We start from the raw sequence: 10,088 nt of genomic DNA, 5'->3' as shown, positions 1-10,088 counted from the left end.
ATATCCTACCAAGGCACTAAATATCCCGCAATGTGGGGATCACCAAAAATGTCTCACAGCGCGTCGGTCCTGCCAACCTCCTCAACATCATATACTACTAGCTCTCCAGTGATCGAAATCCGAAGAATTCGATAAACATCCTCAGGAGTGATTGTGATCTCTCCTATCGGCAAGTGAAAGGTGTTATGATCATTGTTCCATCGCTCAGCCAAAGCCGTCAAAAGTTCTCTATTCTTCAGGTAGGAAGACATGTGCAACAGGTGTATCAATTTGCAAGCCTCGAGCACTACTTGATCATCATCATTCAATCGTCCTCGCATGGAGAGTGTCTTCGGGTATCTCTCCCGAAGCTGAATAACACGTAAGGGATCCTATTTCAACACATCACAACCATATTAGTTTACCTATCCTGGGGAATTACACATCTAGACTCAATCAAAGGTGCATCTATCGAGTGACAACAGTCACGATATTACACAAAGGGTTTCCAAACATAAATTCTCAACAACTAGGTGGGTTTACTTTAACCTGTTGTATCGACATTACATATCATATCGAAATTAAAGAATCATATCGACATCAAAGAATCATATCGAAATCAAAATCTCATTTTGAAATCAAAGTATCATATTGAAATTAAAGTATCATATCGAACTCAGAGTATCATATCGCATCAAGACTCATATCAAAATCAAGAAACATATCGACATCAAACATCACATCAAATCAAGTATCATATCGCAATCAATTGAATCAATCAATCCATGACGCATATCAAGCATCCTATCAACAATAAGTTTGACCCCTATCGACAAAGTTTGACCCATATCGAATTAGTTTGACCCATATCGACATTTGACTCATATCGATAATTAGGATCCATACCAAGTTGACCTATATCAAATTTGAACCATATTCACAATTGACTCATATCGACAATCAAGATCCATACTAATGTGACCCATATTTAATTTGAACCATATCGACATTTGACTCATATCGAACAACGACTCATACCGACCCTAGACTGACTTTTTGACATCTTGCATCTCAACAGATGCAACTGACGCATATCAACACATCGACAAGGTGCAAAGCATCATAACAAACCCAAAAATATAATTTGCACATGTTAAATTTTTTAATATTTTAAAAAAATTCAATACTATTTCGTATGTGCTATAACAGTAAACAAATGCACTATAACAATAAACAAATGCGCTAAAATATCGAACATATGCGTTGTACAACTTAACATATGCGCTATGGGAAAATTCATACGCACTAAAACAAAATCAACGAAAAAAACAAAAACCTAGTCGTACAACTGCGTGAAAAACTTGAAAAATTCATCAAAAAGAATGAAATAAATTGCAAAACATCACACGGGAGGGTTAGAAATTCAAACTTACTGGTGGGCCATACTCCACTGGTTGATTGTAGTGCCTGACCTTCTCAAATCGATGCTTGCGATAGGGGGGGACATTTCTTCTCTCCTCTCCAAGCTCCACTCTCCAAATGTCAAGTGCACAAATGAGGTGGAAATGGGCCCTTGAGGGTTTATATAGCCCATGTTGATGCAAGCGATTGTGGTACCTCGATGGACATGTGGGGCATGTATGCACTATACCCACATAGTCTCTTCATCATTTTAAGCTATTCTTTTTAATAACATTTATCGACAGATAAATATAAAAAAAATAAATAAATTTAAAATCGTCCAAAATTTTTAAAAATCGTTGTGCATCACGACACTGCACCAAAAGTCATAATCTTTCTCAATTTATCTCCCGACGGGGCATATTGACATCAATTACATATCGACATCAGTTCTATCTTTGAATCTCATATCGAATCAATTCGTCATATCCAGGGCTTCATATCGACAATTTTGACAACACCACCATATCAAGAATTTTGGCGACATATAGAGCATTTTTATTTGAATCAACATGTCGTCACACGTTGCTTCGAAGAGTTATTAAGATGATGAATCTGGAATTGAGACAAGAGCAGGTACATTTTTAGATTAACCCATGGAGTTTAGTTGCTTTCATGTTTCTTAAATTAGATTTCCTTTTCTACAATCATAAGATGGATTTCATTTCTTGCAAGAGTAAAACAGGTTCATTTCTTGGTACTTAGTTCTAAATTTGAATTCATAGCAAGTTAGAATTTTTTAAAATTTTGATTAAATAATTTTATGGATAAATCTTAACTCTATCCTATTTGACCCCTTGATATTAGATCTAAATCTTTCTTAGGATAGTTTGATTTCATTAATTTAGGTTCGCAAAGTGTCTTTTAGTCTTAAAACTCAGTCACAAGAAAGAGCTCCTGACAACTCCTGAAAAAGCATGATCAACCCAAGTCACTATTTTACAGTGCAAAAACCCCCAAAATTGAATATCTCCTTATCATAGATAGATTTTAGACACACCCCGGTTTGATATTGAAAAGAATTTAAATAGTGAAAGTTGTGACATCAACGACCTTGCCCACATTTTTTGGTGTCGTTGTCAGGGAGTAAAAGATCTAACTATTGAAGTTGGAGCTTTAGTGTTGATAAGGAAAATTCAAACAGTTGATGAGAAGATCTAGAGATCAATTTGGAAGATTTATTCCAAGGCATATAATCTTGACCAATTGCAAGAAGAACAACAAAACGAGTAAACAGAACAAGTTGAACAATTCGAACAACAACAACAACATGAAATGGGTGATCGAGTGGAAGATGAAAATCACCCACCTAATAGGACATTCTCATATCCTATTAATTTAAATGTGAGGCATCATGAACCTCCTATGAAAAACATTTCACCCTTAGTATTACTAACTTTTAGAGGAAAAACTTTTGAAGACCCTGACTAGTTTATCTATGAGTTTAAAGTCCTATGTCAGACTTATGACTATACATCTGATAATCAAAAGTTGGAGTTATTTCCTTCTACTTTAAATGAATCAACATTAAGATGGTTTATGGGTTTATGAGCTGGTTCTATCTCAACATGGATTGAAATGGAGACAGTATTCTTGGATAAATACCAGGATTATTGTCGAGTAAGAGATATGAAGTATAAATTGTTTCGAATGGAGCAATCAAAAGATGATAGTTTGGAGGATTATGTTGATAGATTTATGTTTGTATACAAAAGATGTGCTGAAGGACTCAATGATTACATTAGTCGAACAATTTTCTTATGATAGATTGATGATTAATCAAAGGAAGCCTTGAATTTAATGGGGAAATGCGATATTAATAAAATTCCTTTAGAGGAAATTATTAATATTTGCATAAATTACTCACAAACTAGAGTGGGACTAGAGATTCTAGAAAAAACAAAGCTTTAGGGCCTGATGTATCACAAGTAATGAAAGAGTTGGAAAACCTGAAAAATTTGATATACTCCTCCATCTTAATACTTAGGTATATAAGAAAAGCACTGAACCTTTGGCCATCTATTGTTCAGAGTGTAGAGGAAAACATCTCTTAAGGGAATGTCCATTGAATCAAGTTGAGCTCTCTGAAATTTGTGAAAAGAATCATGCAACAAGCTCTCGCAATATCTTACTAGAGATAAAGAATCATTTAAATAAACCTCCAATAAAATAGGAAGAGCTTAAATATGTTGGTCAAAGATTGCAGAATACATGATTTAACACCTTTTTAGGACAATATGGTCCTAGGAATAATTAAAATTCTAATCAATGGACACCTCCTACATCTTGGGGACCTCCATAGTGGGTTAGTCCACAATGGAATCAACCACAATGGAACCAATCATGACAGTAGAATCAACCACGATGGCAACAAAATCAATAGTAGTGGCAACAAAATCAATCTCAATCTCAACCATGGCAAAATCAAGGGCCAAAGCGACCTTGGGGACAACCTCAACCTCTTATCACTGGTCTAAATACTGCTAATGAGCAAGTGAATCAACCTCAAATTCTAGCACAACCAATTTCAAATCCTAAGAATAATCATCCTTAACAAACATTTAATGCTAATATCAATCCCCCTGGTTTGAATGTAATAGAAGTTAATGATGTTCAATTAAGGAATCATATTGTTCCTTCAAAAGATGATGCCAAGGAGGAGGAAAAGACAAAAGAAATGAAGGAAGAAGATCATTATTCTAGTGAAGTAAAGGAAATGACTAGTGAAGCCCCATATCCAGAATGTTTGGAAACAACACAAAAAGCTCTCGATTCCTCCTGACCTGATCATATCAACATAGCAAAATCTCCACTTCTTTGGGAGTTGAAAAAGATTAACATATAAATCCCTTTTTTGCAAGCTATCGAGGATATCCCATAAATAAATTAACTTATCAAGTCACTCTATGTAAAGACACCTGGAAGGAAACATAAATTTCCACCTACAATACAAGTATGAACCAAACTTATTGATGTACTGTCAAGAAGGTTGCTTCCTCAAAATATAGTGATCTTGGAAGTCCCGAGATTACTTTGAGCATAAGAGGAATTGAAATACCTGATGTCTTAATTGATTTAGGAGCAACTATAAATGTTATCACTACAGATATGACAAAGATTTTAGGAATGACTAAAGTTCAACCAACAACTGTACTTCAGTTAGTAGACCAGTCTACTGCTAAACCTGAAGGTGTTTTGGAATACGTCACCATTACTATTGAAACTTGGGATTATGCAATGGATTTTCTGGTACTTAAAGCTAGGAAAAAGGCATCAAGATATCCAATCATACTAGGAAGACCTTGGTTAGCAACTACAACATCACTAATAGATTGTACATCTGGTAGTATGACCATTTCCAATGGTCGGAAACAGAAAGAATTGACACTTTACCCCCCAACTAAACCAATAATTCATTCTAACACTGAACAAAGGATTGACAATAATATGGATTCAGAAGGGGATAGAGTTGTTGAATTAGCCATGATCACTTTAACTGAACATGTTGAAGAGTGTGAGGAATATGTAGATCGAGGAGAAAAACTGGATAGTGACAATTTATGAAGAAATTGAGGAAAATTCTTTTCAAAAGGAAGTCAAGAGGGGAAGTCATGATGAAACCCTACATCATGATAATCCGCACCCTTGTCCTCTTAATACAATAATTGGAGATCCACATGAAGGGAAAAAATATATGAAAGAAATTTTAATTTCAACAAACAAACCTCTCTTCATTAATTCATCCTTGCCTTTAGCACAAGAAGAGAAGTTACAACTTACTTTGGAAAAACACACAGAAGCATTTTCTTGGGAATATAAGGATATGAGGGGGATACATCCTTCAATCTGTATACATCACATCTACACTGAATATGTCAAGCTTGTGAGATAAGGACAAAGACGAATCAACCCAGCTTTAAGAGATTTTATCAAAATTAAAATAGAAAAATTATTGCAAGTAGGGTTTATCTATCCAATTTCTGATAGTCAATGGGTTTGACCATTGGTCATTGTGCCTAAGAAAAATGGAAAGTGGAATGTTTGTGTTGATTATAGGGAGTTGAATAAGGCCACTAAAAAGGATTATTTTTGTTGAGTTGTTGAGATTGTTGGGAGATTGTTGTAGTTTGTTGGATTTGGTTGTTGAATTTGGATATGTTGTTGTCATTGATGTCAACATATTCCTGTGGGTTATTCCTATGAGTTTGGGAAGATTTTCTAATCCGGTTTGTTGTTCTTTGGTTACCAGTTCTTGGTGTTCATGTCGGTATTCCCTCTAGTATATTTTGGAATGATCAAATCTTGTGTTGAGATTTTGGGATATTATTCGGGATGATCTTGTGTATCTTCATTTCACATGGTTCATGATTTGGTGACTCACAAGTTATCTTTCTTCATGACAATTGTTGTTTGGTTGTGTTCTTGAGCATTGAGATGTTGATCGATGAAGATTTGAAAGATGGAGTTGGAACAACTATTTCAGATGATTCTAATGTGTTTGCTAGTGTTTCCTAATCATGTCCTATTTGTTTTAGTGATCCACATTGATCGTTGTGCGATTTTTGGTAATATCTATCAACCGGTGATGATTTGTGTGTTATGCGGTATTTCTAGTGGTGTAGCATGTTGCGGTTGATCTTGACATGATTTATGGTGGATGTGATAGTTTGGAAAATTGAATTAGGTCCATGCTATGTAATGTAAATCATAATATTGGTCCAGTGGTTGATCTTTATATCATGTAATGTAATTTTTATATTTATGAGCCGAGGGTTGAGGGTTTAGCTGACCTTGCTATCAAGGTTGATGATTTGCATGTATATAGGTGATATACTTATGTAATTTAGTTGTTGTTGTTATGTTTGCATCATCAAAGAGTGCGAACAAGAGATATATCATTTAATGAAGTGTTGCGGTGAGATTGGTGTTGCAGAGTAGACAACTATGCTTAATCGAAACTGTCATCTGGCATATGTAGATGCTACTATTGCAGTTCATTCCTTTCAGATAGTAGTCTGATTCATTTTGTAAGTCAGTGAGACTTCCCTGAGGGTTGGAGCCTTGCGGGCATATATCTTTTGGGAAGTGATCCTGAATGCATGTGCATTCCCCATTGTAATATTTTCACATACTACTGCAAAGTATCATCTTATTGTGGGTAGGTTGCCACCGTGGTTTTTCCCTTAACCGGGTTTTCCGCGTCAAAAATCTTGGTGTTATGTATTGTATTTTTTTTCAGTTGCTGCAGTTTATTAGTTTATGCTTTGGTGTTTGATTATCTGATTTCCGTTGAAAACTAATTCATCCCCCCCTCTCAGTCTTCCTTCTTGATTGCTGCTAACAAATTTTCTTTACCCTTTATTGATCAGGTTCTTGATAACCTAGCTGGAAATAATTATTTCTCCTTCCTAGATGGTTTTAGCGATTACAATCAAATACAAGTGGCTCCTAAGGATCAGAATAAAATAACATTTACATGTCCTTGGAAAACTTTTGCATTCCAAGTTCTTCCATTTGGGCTCTGTAATGCACCTACTACTTTTCAAAGAGTTGTTTTAGCCATTTTTGTTGACTTAACTACTTCATGTGTAGAGGTATTTATGAATGATTTCACGCTTCATGGGAAAACATATGATGAGGCACTAGAAAGTTTGAATAAAGTGTTGCAAAGATGCAAAGATCATAGGTTATCACTCAATCATGAAAAATATTCTCTTGTGATGATAGAAGGGATTGTTTTAGGAGACCATATATCTAAAGAAGGCATTAAATTTGATCCAAAGGAGGTGGAAGTCATCCAACACATTGAGGTTCCAAAATCTCAAACTAATGTTAGAAGTTTTCTTAGACATGCAGGTTACTACAGAAGATTCATTAAAGGATTCAGTAGAATTGTTGAACCATTGTTTACATTACTCAAGAAAGACTCAAAATTTTTATGGACAAAAAATTGCCAGGAATCATTTGAAACTATAAAATACGCCTTGACTACCTCACCTATAATCAAGGGACCTGTTTTGGGAGAACCATTCCATATACATGCGGATGCATCCAATTTTGCTATCGGAGCAGCCTTGGGATAGAAGGATGAGAATGGAGCGATGCATGCTATACATAACATCAGTAAGAATTTGAGTCCAATAGAGAAATTATACAACAACTGAAAAATAATTTTTAGATGTTGTGTATGCAATAAACAAATTTAGACACGAGGAAAAATTTTGATTGGATCACATATGATGAATGTAGATGAAGAGGTTATCGCTAAGGCCACGGGGATGACTACCGAGGGTATGAAATTTTACAGGGACAGAGGGATATCAGATAATGCTGCAGACAAGTTTCCTATTACGAATGGTGAGAGAAGAAAGATGATCAAAATTGACAACTCCTACCACTCCCCGAAGAGAATTTGTAGGCCATGGAGGTTTGTCTTATTTGCTTCTATTGAATATATTACCTTAGATGGTAGGTTTACCAGGGCATATGGGCATCACTTCGTCCTTCTCAACCATTTCCGTCATGGTGAAAGGGTTAGCCTTCCCTATTACCTTGCCTGTTCAATGGATCATACTATAAAGGAGATCCAGAAGGACCCTAAAGGTGATCATGCCCTCCACCAGGGGCTTATGGTCTTGGTTTATAAAATGCTAAAGGGGAAGTGCATTGAAAAGCCTATTAAAGGCAAAAATGCCAGAGAAGAGACTACGGAAAGTAAGGATAGTGATTTCAACTTTGATTCAGAGACCGAGGGAGAGTCGGAAGAAGCTAGCAAAAAAGGGAGGATTAGGGCCAAGAAGAGGAGGATTATTGTGGAATCTGAAATGTCAGATTCTGAAACTAAATCTCTTGAGGAAAAACCTGTTAAAAAGAGGAAAGGGAAAGCCTCTGGAAAGAAGGCTTAGAAAAAGAACACTAAAAAGGGTAGCAATTATGATCTCAATTATGTTCTGGTTGAATCTAAGGAGGAGGATGAATAAAATAAGAGGATTGATAATCAGGACAAAGAAGGGGAGGGTAACCCGGTTAAGGATAATTTGGAGACCGTGAACACGACTAGTCTGCATAACGAGGAAAAAGGGGGTCAAAGTGATAGTGGTGACAAAGATACTATTAAGGCTTTCTGTGAGACCATTGCTACTATGGTGAAGGATATTAATAGTTTGAAAACTAATACACAGGCCATGGCAAGAATTACAGTTGGTGACAAGACCTTGGCGGAGCATGTTAAAGAGTTAGTGGTCGTTCTGCATAATGCAGAAGCTATTGAATGTATGGTTGGTAAAATCTTAGCAATTGAAAAAAAGGTCAATGAGATGGGAGATAGAAAGGAAATGGAAAACAAACTGAAAGATTTTAGCAGCAGAATCGACAGGCTGGAGCACAATGTCAAGCAGATTGCTGATCAAAATTTCCAAATCCTCAAATCTTTGGTGGACAACATGAACATCTTTATCAACAGGTTTGAGAATAATGCAGAGAAGGATGGTGATAAAGAGCAGGTGAACAAGAAGGGTCATGAAAGGAGGACCAAAGCCAACACAAAGAATAAGGTTGACATCGATGGTCGTGAGCTGGAGGATATGAAGACCTTAGCGAACAACATGAAACAAATGGTTGTTCACACTGAGGAAATTTTGAATAGTATTTAGTTCCAGTTGTTGTCCTTGGTTCTGTCTCTTTGTTGTCCTTGTGCTTTCCTTTTGCTTCCAAGTTTTTAATGTAATGATGTATTAAGTTGTTCCCTTCTGGTGGGTTCATTTTGTCTTTTTGAAAGTGATCAGGCACTTTTTTTAGCATTTTTGTTTTCCTGGCTTGTAAAAGGTTCGGGTACCTTTCAAATACCCGCTTTTACTTAATTAAAACATATTTAGACATTATATTACTGGTTACAAAATATTTATCCACACAGATCATGTAGCCATTCGTTATTTGATGAATAAAGTTGTTGTAGGTGGTAGAATAATAAGATGGTTGTTACTTCTACGGAAATTTGATATAACCATTGTGAAAAAACTATGTAAGGATAATGTTGTAGCTAATTTTCTCTCAAGGATGGTTTTGCAGGGAAATAATAAAATAGTGAATGATGCTTTTCCAGATGAACACTTATTTTCTATTTCGGTACAGTCACCTTGGTTGCTAATATTGAAAATTATCTTGTAACAAGGAAGTGCCCAAATCATTTCAATCCTAAGCAAAAGAAATTATTAATTCACGAAAGTTCTAGATTTCAATGGATTGATGGTCTTTTGTTTAAAATGTTCCTTGATTATGTTCTTCGCATGTGTGTACAAGAAATTGATGTTTATGATATTATACATGCATGTCATAATGAACCAGAAGGAGGACATTATTCAGTGATCAGAACAGTCCATAAGAACCTGTGAGTAGGCTACTTTTGGCCTTCCATGACTAAAGATGTTTCATTTTATGTGAAACATTGTGATGAATGCCAATGCATGGGGAGACCAACTACAATAATGGAGATGCCTCTTCAACAACAAATAGTTATTGAGCCATTTGAGAAGTGGGGAATTGATTTTGTAGGACCTATAGATCCTCCTTCCAAGGGATATCACTACATCCTAGTCTGTACAGATTATGTTACAAAATGGGTTGAAGTGAAAGCATTATCGGTGGCCAAA

The sequence above is a fragment of the Cryptomeria japonica genome, chromosome 11 (assembly GCF_030272615.1).
Source record: "Cryptomeria japonica chromosome 11, Sugi_1.0, whole genome shotgun sequence".
In the NCBI taxonomy this organism is placed as follows: Eukaryota; Viridiplantae; Streptophyta; class Pinopsida; order Cupressales; family Cupressaceae; genus Cryptomeria; species Cryptomeria japonica.
This window is presented reverse-complemented; position numbering follows the sequence as displayed.